Here is a 12,243-nt window from a genome sequence, read left to right on the forward strand (position 1 = left end):
CGCCCTTCCCATTGGCTGAGCAGCGCCAAGGGCTCCCCCCACCCCAGCCCCTCGCTCAGCCCAGGAGCCCCCGGACTCGCGCGCTCCAAAGAGGGGGCAGGGGCCCCTAGGTAGGGGAACAGTGAGGACAGGTGCGACGGCCGGCCTTGAGACGGCCAGGGAGGGCACTGGGGGTTTCCACCCCCACCCCCGACTGGAAGGGCTGAGGAGCCTGACTTGGAGTGGGCTGGTCCCTTACTGCCCTGGCCGCCCACCACGCCAAGCACCCGCTGGGTACACACAACATCCGCTCAAAGCCTGCCGTAGGTGACATGGGCGAGACCTGGGCCCTGGGAGGACAAGCCCAGGGTCAGGGGAGATCCGGGAAATGCGAAGGGCAAGATAATCTGGAGGCCCCGGGTGGGGCGCGAATAAGGATGGGTGAGACTTAGGAGGGGCATGCACTCTGAGCAGAGGTGACCTCCCAACACACACACACACACACACACAGATACAGCCCGATCTCCGGGGTTATTCGGGGGCCCTCCTGCACAGAGAGGTAACATTCTGACACGAGTTGCGGCCTCCTAGCTGCGGGATCAAAGGCCCCTGAGCGCGAGGTTCCAGCCTGGGGATCCCCTTGTGCGAGTGGCCCTCCCTCCCTCTGCAGCGCGGGCCAGCCTTGCAGGCCCAATCCGCGGCGGGCTCGGGGCCCTGCGGCGCTGCTGCGGCCCAGCCCCTCGGAAAACCCTGGCCTAGCCGCAGGCCCCTCCCCTCCCCCCCGGCCAGCTGGCTCGCTCCAGCTGCAGCTCCCTTATTTAGGCAAGGAGGCCTGAGGATGCTCAAGGGCAGGCAGGGTGTCTGCCCGCCGCCTGCCCACCGCCTGCCCACCGCCTGCCTGGGTCTGAGTGAGGGTCTCTGGGGCGCGGTATCCCCAGCCTGAGCAGCCAGGCAGGGCGCTGCGAAGGCCAGGGCATGGAGGCGGAGTGTTGACAGCTGAGCTGGCCGGTGGGGAGGCGTCGGGGCCGCTGAATGGACAGCCGTGGGTCCCCTCCCCTGCAGCCGAGATCTGAGACCCGGCTAGATGGATGGGGCCATGTGGGGGCCCCTGAGCGCTTGCAGCTGCCTCTGTCCTTGGAGCAAGGGGGTGGGTCTTGTCACCGGGGAGAACCATCATGGGATGTAGGGGGAGGGGAGGAACAAAGGGCAAAGAAGGAAGCAGAGTCTGGAAGGAGGAAGGCCCAGAGGAAGAGGTCTTGGCGAGACCACCCTACCCAGACTCTCACCTTCCACCCAGAAGCAAAAAGATGCAAACATTGGGGCCAGATGGGGCCACTGGCCAGCAGATGACACCTCTTTTTTATTTGCTGGTGGGTGGGCAGTGACTCAGGGAGGCAGCCAGTGGGAGAGAAGGAGGTGGCTCCATCAGCTGATGCTAAAAAAGACCAGAGGCTCTTGCCTGTACAGTCATCCCCTCGGCCCTCTCCACCTCCCTCCGGCAGCTTCCTCACTCCAAGATGCCCCGGGCCTTCCGTAGCACAACTCCCCTTCTTTTGTGACCTGGCATTAGGCACATCAACCCATCTGGGTCCTGCCCAGCTCCTCCCCACCCCACGACCACTCCCGGATGCTGGGTTGCCTGCCCTAAGTCCAGGCTGATTCCAGTTTGAGTTAGGTGTCTTCCCCTCCAGGCTGGGGGTTTGAGAGAGCGGGGAAGGGCCTGCAGCTCGGACAGGCGCCAGGAGAGAGGACATGAAGGGGGTACACCTGCAGCATTCCCTTCTCTCCAGACTAAGGCCGAAGGAAAGGAAGCTGGTCATCTGGCCTGGCCAGCTGTCCACACTGTGGTAACACGTTCCCAGGACAGGCCTCTGCTCTTATCCCATGGGAGGATGAAGAAATCAGAGGGACCCCGGATCCTCCCAAAAGAGAAGAGACTAAACACAGAGTAGCCCTCCTCCTGTGCATAGAGGCAGGTGTGGAGAGCTGTTCCCTCAGGCTAAGGAGAAGCAAATCTCCTCTCTCTCTCTCTCTCTCTCTTTCTCTCTCTCTCTCTCTCACACACACACACACACACACACACACACACACACACACACACACACACTTAAACACTCACTCAGAAGTCAAGCCGAATGCAGGTTTCTGACTTCCTGGAGGTTGGAGAGGAGGGTCTGAAGGCAGTCCCCCTGAGCCACCCCACAGCCAAAGACAGGGATGAGGAAGAGAGGCTGTGACATGGGGCTGAGGTGTCTCCAAAGACATCCTTCTTGGGGCCACAGGTACCAGGCACCAAGAGGTAAAGGGCAACAGAGAACCTGATGTAGAGCAGCCCCCCACCCCACACACCAGCTTCCCACCTCCAATACCCCCAGATCAAAGAGCAAGAGGAAAGTGCCCAACCTTAAAACCTAAAGCAACCAGAATCCACCCACCCCACTTCAAGCTCACAGAGCCATTTGCAAGGACATTCCAGGGAAGAGCTCTCTCCCCCAGCCTGTCTGTGACTGAGGGAAGGGAGAGGCTGTATTGACAGCAAGACAAGGAGGCTCCTCCCAGCTCCCAGAAAGAGACAGTTTAGGGAGAAAAGTCTGCGGGGAAAACAACCTGCCCACCCCACTCTCTGCTCCTGCTCAGTTTGGGCGAGTCAAGCCAGAACATCCTGGAAGGAAATAAGAAATTAAAGCCTGTGCTTGCTGGTGGACCCCCAAGGAGCAGGCCAGGCAAGACACAGCCAAAAGAGGGCCCAGGAGAGCAAGTGACAATCACAGGGGCCTGGGAAACAGTTCCAGTCAGATGGGCGCAGGGAAAACATCTTACAGTGGAATGGTTCCTCAGAACCCTGGGGGAGGTAGAACACAGTACTGTCCCTTGCCGTGCAAGGGGAAGCTTAGGCTACATGGGGGGGGGGGGGGGGCTTACTTTTCTGTGCAACTAAGTCTTGAGAAGGGGGATGTTTTCAGCTATGAACTGGGGTTGGAGGAAAGTAAGATCAAAGCAGCAGCATGTTGCGTCCCCAAAAGTGGGGACTCTGGACGTGCTGAAAGCAAGGAAGAAAGGGAAGGGAGAGACAGAGGAGGGAGGGCAACCCCTCTCAGACCCCTAGCCAGGAGCCAGAGCTCCCTGCAGTCACTGCCATCTGCAGGTCCCCCTGCAGCAATCCTGTCAACCCCCAGCCCATAATCAAGGTCTCCCAGCAACCTGCTACCCACTGTTGGTGGGACTTCTTCCCCGCCGTGGTGATGTCAAAAGAAGCAAGTAAGGTGCTGGACACTAGGATTCAGGAGACCTGACTTCTAATTCCGGTTCTTCTACGAGTGACATCAACATATGTTTACCGGGGGCTTCCTGTGTGCCGGTCCCTGTGTGCCAGACCCCATGGGAGGCGAGGATAGAAGGGATAAGCCAAGATCCCTCCTCTGGGGATTCACAGTCTACTGAGGCTTGAGAAAGGCAGAGGACAGAAAGAATGGTGTAGCCTGTGTGAAGTGCTGTGCGGTTATCAAGGATGTGTCATTTACTTTCAACTGGAAGAGTCTGGGAGGTCCCTGCAAAGGGAGGAGATTTCAGAGCAAGTCTCTGAAGGTCAATACGGGACAGGGCAGAAGCACGGCAGGAGGAAGGGGGACAACAATGAGCAAAGGCATCGGGACTGGAGAATGAAGATCAGGTCTGGGGACAGAACAGTTTGGTGTGGTGCCATTGGAGCAATAGGCTAGAGCCATTAATAGAGCACTGGGGAGTATGGATTTTATTGTGGGCGTATAGGAACAGTGGTGGCAGCTGAAACATACTGTCCACGAACACAGAAATCATATTTGTCTTTGCATAGATCCTAGCATAGAGTCAGGATCTGATAAAGGTCTGTTGAATGAGTGAAATGTGCATAATAGCTTGGAGAAACTGAGGCAAAAAATGAGGTGTTTCAATTACTTATTGCTGCATAAGAGCCATCCCAAAGCCCAGTGACTTAAATCGATGACAGTATTTATTTTGCCCATGTCCCTGTCGTCTGGGCAGGTTCAACCAGGGGCATTTGTGTCTCTGCCACTCATATCAGGACTGAAAGGCTCATTCGCTCACGTTTGGTGGTTGATGCTAGCTATCTGCTAGGACTTTTCTTGTGGCTGGCCTCGCTTCCTCTTAGCATGGTGGCTGGGTTGAAGGGCAAGTGTCCCAAGAGATGTGCAGGCAACAGCTGTACCACCTTTAATAACGTAGCCTCAAAAATCACAGAAAATAACGTCTGCCATAATCACGGCCCATCAGATGCAGAGAGGAACAAAGACCCCCCACTTCTCAAAGGAGGAGTGTCACTGACATGAGAAAAACAAGTGCGATGGTATCTATTGGCGTGACCACCTTGGAAAAATACAATCTGCCACAGCGAGATATGCAGTAGTCCAGGAGAGGGATGTCAAAAACTTGAACCAGGTCAGAGGTGATGGAAAGGGGCCTGTTTGTTGTGTAACTTCAGGAGGATCACTAAATCTCACTTTCCTTACCTGTAAAATGAGGAGACCAAAAAAGCTGATCTCTGAGATCCCTTCCAGCCCCAACAGTGAATGACTCCCTTAATTCTACACAACCACATTCCCCACCCATTCATTTTCCCTCAGTACCCATCTCCACCTCCATCTCCAACTCCTGCCTCTGCCCTCTAATCCAGGTGACCTTGAGGCCAATGATTACTCCACAGCTAGCACCCTGATCCATCCTACATATTTATTTCAGACCAAAAGTAAGTGGAGTGGGGGACCCATAAGGGTAGGTGAGAACACCCTCAGACCCATCAGTCTCCCACTGAAGCCTGCTGTGTGCTCATCACCATAGGGTCTCCTGAAAACAAACAGACATATGGTACAGACTCCACCTGCAAGGAGTTCATCATTTAACTGGGGAGAACTAATGAGCATGAATGTTATGAAAACAATCTGGTGTGACATTGTGCTTCTGATAATAGGTTCAGGGGAGTTCAGAGGATGGAGGGCTCTGAGTGGGTTAGGGCAGCCAGGAGGGCTTCCTGGGAAGGCTGAGTCCTCCTGGATGGGCAGGGTTTTCTTGGACAGAGAAGAAGGGCGTGAACATTTTCATTAAGCAAAATCCCAGCAGGAGTCAGATGTGGAGTCTTCCCACCGATCTATTTACCCCCAAACGACAAAGAAGGGAGGTCAGTTTAAATTTCCTCTGCCTGAGAACTTAACAGCCATCTGTCCCTAAGGATGATTTAAGGATGGAGCTCGGCCTCCTCAGACACAAGCAGGGGCTTTGGTGAGGCTCCAGAACTTAGTGAGTAGTAGAAGTTCCAGAATTACGATATAGGAGGCACTGATGGGGAGAGAGAACCTGATTATAAAGGGAGAACTAGGGCACTTTCTAGAGGCTGAATTTGCATGTGTTCCTTTGAAATAATTATTTACTAAGCACCTACTATGGACCTGACACTGTTCTAAGATATAGTGGTTGCTGTTGCTGTTGTTGTTCTTAAATAACGCCCTCAGAGTTTGCAAAACCAGTGCACTGTTTGACATAGACTGGGGGGTTATTTTTGGATGTTCTGACAGACTAAAAAATATTAAGGAGCAACTCACGCTTTGGTGCCACCCTGCCAGGGAAGCTGGCCTGGCAGGAGATCCCAAGCTCTCTTGGCTGCTCAGGTCCCCCAGAGCGGGAGGCTGTCTCTGTCCAAGGTGCTGAAATCCTTCCATGCCAGGCTCGGCAGGAAACCAGGGAGGGCAGCTCAGGTGAGCAAGAGAGGGGCCCTCCTCCCGACACAGTGAATTATACAGTCACCCCAGACCATGAAAATGCATCCGTAACTGGACAGTAGCTACAGGAGGCAGCATACGGTGAAGGAAGAGCTGGTTTTGCCAATTGGTGCTACAAAGCCTCAGTTCTCACTTCCCTATGCCCCCAAAGTGCCTTAATCCCTCACCCCCACCCAAGTCATCAAGGAAAAAATATGAATCCTCCCCTGAACTTTACATTTGAAATTCCTTGGCTTTTCCTTGGGGGTTTGTGTTGCTTTATGAAATATTAGAGCCAGAAGGGAACACTTTCATATTTTAGATGAGAAAACAGATTCAGGGCAGTGCAGATCCTTCCTCAAGTTTGTGCCAGAGGTTAGAAACAGAGCTGCACAAGAAGCAGCTCTCCTGGTTATTAGTTAAGTGATTTCCCACTCCACACACCAAACCAGGTCAGGGATTATATACCACATATAACAAGAGTTGAAAGAAATCAGGAATTAGGGGCGCCTGGGTGGCTCAGTTGGTTAAGCATCTGCCTTCAGCTCAGGTTATGATCTCAGGGTCCTGGATCAAGCCCCACATCGGGCTCCCTGCTCAGAACCTGCTTCTCCCTCTTGCTCTGCCTCTCCACTATGCTAGCTCTCTCTCAAATAAATAAATAAAATCTTAAAAAAAAAAAAAGAAACCAGGATTTCAAGGTGTGTGTATGAGAGAGAGAGAGAAAAGATACAAGACCCAGAGAATTCTAGATACAGAGTAGCTATGTCAGCTCTCCAGAACTATTCCTTGTTCATTCTGCTAAACTCATCAGGCAGAATTCAGAGCCTCCCCCAGCTTGGGAGGGAGGATGAGCATGGGAATGCTAACCCCAAACTAGCTCCACATCTTGAAGGGTAGCTATCCCACCCCATGAATCATCAACCAACGTGAAGGACCAGAAAAGAGAACTCAGGTCCAACCAGGTCTTCCACTCCATCATCTTCCCCATCTACTCACAAATGATTATCCATCACTCTGTATGTATCCCATGCTGTAAGAGAGCCCTAGAGAAATACAGGACATATAATCCAGCCTCTGGACCTTGAAAAGTTTGCACTTAGTTGGGAAGAAAAAATGCTCAATGTGAATAGATAATGTATTGCAGGGGCTAAATACAATGAATGGCAGCCAACAAGAGACGTCACATGGTCCTAGATCCCAAGTGGCAAGAAGTGGTGCAAACCATAAATGCTTTGACTTCAGAGTAGGAAGAGATAATTTTAAGCCTGGAATGGAAGGGAAGGCTTTATAAAGCAGGGTTTAGGGAAAATTTGGCTGAGTGGCCAGAACACCTCATCTCTGTCCCTCTGGATAATAGCAGTCCAGACTGGGGCCTTCTTGTAGGAAGATAGAGCTGGTGAGGGTGTGGAGGTGATTGCACAAGCAGATTATGTGCAGGGGCCCAGAATGTCCAAGAAGAGAGGATTCAGTTTTTCTCCCCTGAAAAAGAAAGAGCTCAGGCGCTCCCTCTTCTGGATGCACGAGGCAGAACAGCAGCTAAGTCAGGCTCCTCTAGGGACTGAGGTTGGCCAGTTCCTACAGCAGCCTAGGCTGGAATTTCGGAAGCCAGAGAACAGAATGGGAACCCCAAGAAAGGCCCACATCATCATCAACAGCAAATGTACCAGGAACCTTTAGTTTGCTGGTCACTGGGAGTCAAGGGGTTTATAATCCAATTGGGAGGGCAGGAAGACAACACAATGGCTAAAGGTCTATCAGGGTTTGGGATCAGGGTCTCTGTATTTCACAAATCAATCTAGAGGATCTATCTATAGGCTTCTCCTCTCACCCTGGGTTAGAGAGAGGGCCTGGTCCCTCCCCAGGGCACCTGAGAAGCAGGCGGAAGGGGTTCTGCCCAGCCAGTCCTCATGATGGTTGCTATGGAATTACCAGGCTGGGCACACTTGATGCTCAAAGACCCAGTTCCCAAGAGACCCAGCACCACAGAAACCACACCAGGAAACTGGGCCAGGCTGAAGGACTGGAGGAGAGAAGAGGGGAGGCCGGAGGGGGCACAGGGGCAGGCCTGTCAGACTGATCCCTGACAACTGTGGCCTTCTTTGAGGAGCCTCCACCGCCTAAGTCAGGGGCCCCCATGATCATCATTCAGGAGACCTCAGCTTGACCCTAAAAACTCCCCATTGTCACTCTGGATCCCAGGAACAAAGGGCAATTTCAAGTCCCCATGGATGTGAAAACATTCATATCCATCCTGATGTTCTTAGTCCAAATTAGCTTTGAAGAGACAGGGACTAGAAGAGGAGGCAGGTCAAGGAGGGAACTCCAGGAAACACTGCCCAAGGTCACATACGTATGTGTGATATGTGTGCTTACACATATGCACACATACACATATATATTCACTCATATATAAACACATTCACACACATCCATACATACTCACACATGTTCCTACTTACAAACACAGACACACACACACACACACACATAGGCACGGGCACAAAATCTGCTCACGGCTGTGGCTCAGCAGAAAGAGTCTAAACCTCCAGGAGAATCAAGGCCTGGAGATACCCAGGTCTCTCTCAGGAAATTAGTGCAAACTCCCCAGGAGCCCCCAAAGGCTGACAGTCACTGGTCACTCAGGCTAAGGTCTTAAGATTCTCAGAGGTCTCTCTGCCCCCTCACTTTCCTACCAGTCTGAAAGCCAGGAGACAGAAGAGTATCCAGAAAAGGGTCAATGTGCCCTTGGGAGCCCACCTGTGGGACAGGGGCAGCAGCTACAAGCTCCAGAATGAGGCCCCTGCACTCCTTCCCACAATTCCCCAGCAGCTGCTGCAACTGCCTCCTCCCTCGGGAGCCATGGCCCCTGATGCTCACGCCTCCGGCTGTGCTGAACATCACTCCCTGTGCCTTCGATTCACCCTACCTGGTATGGTCTGTGCAGAAGCAGGGAGGTTTCCCAAGAGAAGATACCCCTGTTCTCCTGGAGTGGGCTGGTCCCAGAGTCATCATCAGGACCTTCAGGCTTATGCAGATGAACCACTTCAGGGTCCCAGAAGATTAATGTGGACCCCCACTCCAGCTGGGCCCAGAGGCACGTGCCACTGGGCCCTTGCTCATTCTGGGTATCATTGTCTAGGGACGCCTGAGCCCGGGCCTTTGCTCCAACCTCTTCTCTTCAGCTCTCTGCTGCCCTCATGTGGCTTCCTCAAGAAGGGCTGGGGCTGCATGATGGCTCCCCAGTGCCCGCTCAGGAGCCCCTTTTAGGCAGGCAACATCTCCCACTGCCTGAGCCCTAAATACCCCAGACCCTGTCCAAAGCCCTTCCTGAAATATCCAGCTCCACCTTGCAATCGGGAAGCTGGGCAAACCTCTCAGCTCCGAACCCAACCTCCCAGCACAGCATGAGTTACATCAGACAGAGGCTCCTAAACTAAAGAAGGGCTGCTCCCCTCCCTCAGCTGGCTTCCCCCCCTTCCCTTGCCTCCTTTTCCCTCAGCTCCCCACCCAGGCCTTGCCAGCAGGCAGGAAGGAAGCTGCTCATAGTGGGGAGGGTGGGGCACTTCCAGCTCACACTGAACAACTCCGGGTTGGGCTATAAAGAGTCAGGGCCTTCCGCTCCCGTCACCCGCCACCCTCCACAGCCCCCACAGCCCCACACACCCACTTCAAGGCCAGAGCCTTCCCTCCCCCAAGGTCAGGGCATCCCATCTCAAGCCCTGCCCAGGGCTCTGCTTTGAAGGGAAGACAGGAAAAAGATTTGCCTCCTTCTAAAGGAAGAGCCATGGGCCTGGCTACTTACCCACAGAAGGGTCTGTCACCTGCACTGACCAGGGTAGATGGGGATGGGGTCTGGACCAGCCTTCCCAATGACAAAGAACACAGCCAATCCCCGAGATCCAGGGGCTGGGCTCCCAAAGACCTTCCAGCTTGAAATCCCACAATTCAAAGCTAAAATTGCTTGCCTCTCAGTGGAACTTCAAGTCTGTGGGTCTTGAAAATTTTGTCTTTTCAGAAATTACTCTTCAAAGTGCAGTTGCTAATAAGAGCAGTGGGCCACTGAGCCGCGTAAGCCTTAATGCCCTAGTAGGGATGACAGACAAAGAGCAAGGTGGAGAGAGACAAGACTGGGCAGGGCCCTGGGGAGGAAGAGAAAGGCCCCATCTCCCCATCTGGGAGCTTTGGGGAGGCTAGAGTCCCTCAGTGGAAGTTAGGACACTGGGCCAATGCCAGCCACAGCCCTAGGAAAAGTGGGAGAAGAAAACTTTCCCAGACAAAGCCTTTCTCTGTCTCTCCTTTGACTCTTTCTCCTCTTCCTAAAACCTCTGCCATGGCTCCCTCGGCCCAAATCAACATCAGTGTTGAACTGTCCCCGATCCCCTTGTGGCCAGGAAGTGCCCCATCTTGGACGTCTCATAAGAGCCTGATCGGGGGTCGTGTCTGCAAAAGATAATGGGGAGGCAGGGGAAGCCTCCAGAACAGGAGGCAGGTCTGATATTTATGGAAGGAGAGAAGGAAGAAGAATCAGCGAGGAAGAGGCTCAGAGCACAGTGAGCTCTGAGAAGCTCTCTGCCAGGCCAACAGGGGCTCGGCATCAAGACTGGCCACAGAGGAGTGCCGGCTGGGCAGAAGTGGGGAGCCCACAGACCCCCCACGGTTCAGAGACTAAAGCTTCCAGGGAAGCATGTGGGCCTTGAACCCTGGGCAGATTCCGAAGGCGGGCAGTTCCTGTAGCAGGTTCTCTCTGGAAGGGAGACCTGGGCAGGTTACCTCCAGAGCTGCCAGGGCTGAGCCATGAGGAAGAGGAAGAAAGATTCTCTTTAGTCAGAGGGCAAAGGGTGAGGTCGAGGGACGGCAACAGGCAAGGGCCTGAAAACCGTCTGGGGATCGATGAGGAAGCCCCTTTGTCCGGAACAGGAGGTGTGAGCAGCATACTTGGGAGATCGAGGGCTGGGCCAGGGTGGTGCTGGGCCTCGGCCTTGGGTGGAAGGTTTCAGGGAGGGCCAGGGCAAGAGGTAAGCCCTGCTTTTTGAGATGATTCTAGCAGCAGTGGGAAGCACAAAGGGGAGGGGCGGTCCCAAGGTCAGGAGACCACAGGGAGTGGCTTGGTAAATGGTGCAGGCAAGTGCTCTGGAGGACTCAGCATCTGATGCTTGTTGTCACCTTGTCCCTGAGGAGGCCAGCCACTGCTCCATTACCCGGAGTGTAGGTAAAGGAGTCCTTCCCTGTCATGTGCATTTTAGGTAGTGGCTGAATGGGAACCAGAAGTGGGGTCTGGTGAAAATGTCTGAGAGGTAGGGGCCTGGATCCGCCTCCTGCCTTGCTGGGAAAGGGGGGTGAGTGGGGTGGAGCCTCAGGCTCCAGGGACCTAGGGACAGGTCTGGACTGAGCACAGGCCTTGTGCTTCTGACTCCCACCTGCCCCTTTGTGAGAGAGGGGCAGCAAAGCTCTCCAGGTGTCCAGGAGCTCAGGCCTCTCCATGGTTCCGAGGTCCCCTCGCCCTCCTCCCCCGAAACTGGCCGACCCTAACTTCTTGGTATGACCCCAGAGCTCGCAGCACAGCCTGTTCCTTCCGGCTGATCCGCCTGCCCGGCTCCCACCCAGGCCCACCCCAATCTTATCCTCTACTGCTTTTCAAAGGAGTCCAGCCAACACAAATCTACGTGTTTGTTTGTCTGCCTGTCTGCCTCTCCCAGTCTCTGCACTTCTGTTTCTTGCCCACGGTTTCTCTTAGTCTCTGTGGTCTCACATCCACGAGGCTCAGACCCCTGCAGACCCAGATGCCCCAGCTCACGGACTTTCTCCAGCCCCCTGACGGCTTAGAACTACAAACCCCAGTTTGCACGACTGCCCAAGGTACGTGAAGAGAGCTGGGGTGCACCATCTGCACTCTGGGAACTGTAGTTTCCCTAGCCCCATGCTCTTGCTAGGGCTCCAAGATCTTCCCAGTTGGGCAGTCCCTGCTCGGCACTGACGGCTGGGTCTATCTGCTGACCTACCACCCCCAGGGAAGCATGCGTCACTGGATGACAGGGTGGGGGTGGAGGCCCTGGATGGCAGCTTCCTGCTCTTTTGTGTCCCCCACTTGAGTCATGGGGGGGCGGGGGTTCCAGGAAATTGGGGCTGGGAGGGGAAGGGATACCCTAATGCCAGACTCAAGGACAAAGGGTCACTGCATCTTTGCTGAACTGTATCCCCAAGACCTCCAAAGCACTCCAAGGTGGGGGCCCAGGAGCGCTTAGCTGTAGACAGGGCAGGGAACAAGAGCATCTGCAGTGACCCGAGAGGTCCCTGTGGTCACTCAGAGTCTGGGAACCATCCCCTGATGTTGACACGGTGCTCACCTCCCCCCCAACCCCTCAGAGCAAGGCCAGCAAGGGCAAGGTGGAAGTCCTCTGCTCTGGCCAGACAACACACAAGAACCTCTCTGACCCCGATTGTCCACCCTGCCAACCCCACCCCTACCCCCGACCCCCACCTACCCCTCCACACACACACCCCTGCTCCTGCACTC

General features: G+C 54.4%; 1 protein-coding gene across 1 annotated transcript in view; it reads right to left on the bottom strand.

The window, feature by feature from the left end:
* Positions 1 to 12,243, bottom strand: part of KCNH2 (potassium voltage-gated channel subfamily H member 2) — a 62,565-nt gene that overhangs the window by 32,690 nt on the left and 17,632 nt on the right. The window lies entirely within an intron of this gene.

This window comes from Zalophus californianus, chromosome 12 (assembly GCF_009762305.2).
Source record: "Zalophus californianus isolate mZalCal1 chromosome 12, mZalCal1.pri.v2, whole genome shotgun sequence".
Lineage (NCBI taxonomy): Eukaryota > Metazoa > Chordata > Mammalia > Carnivora > Otariidae > Zalophus > Zalophus californianus.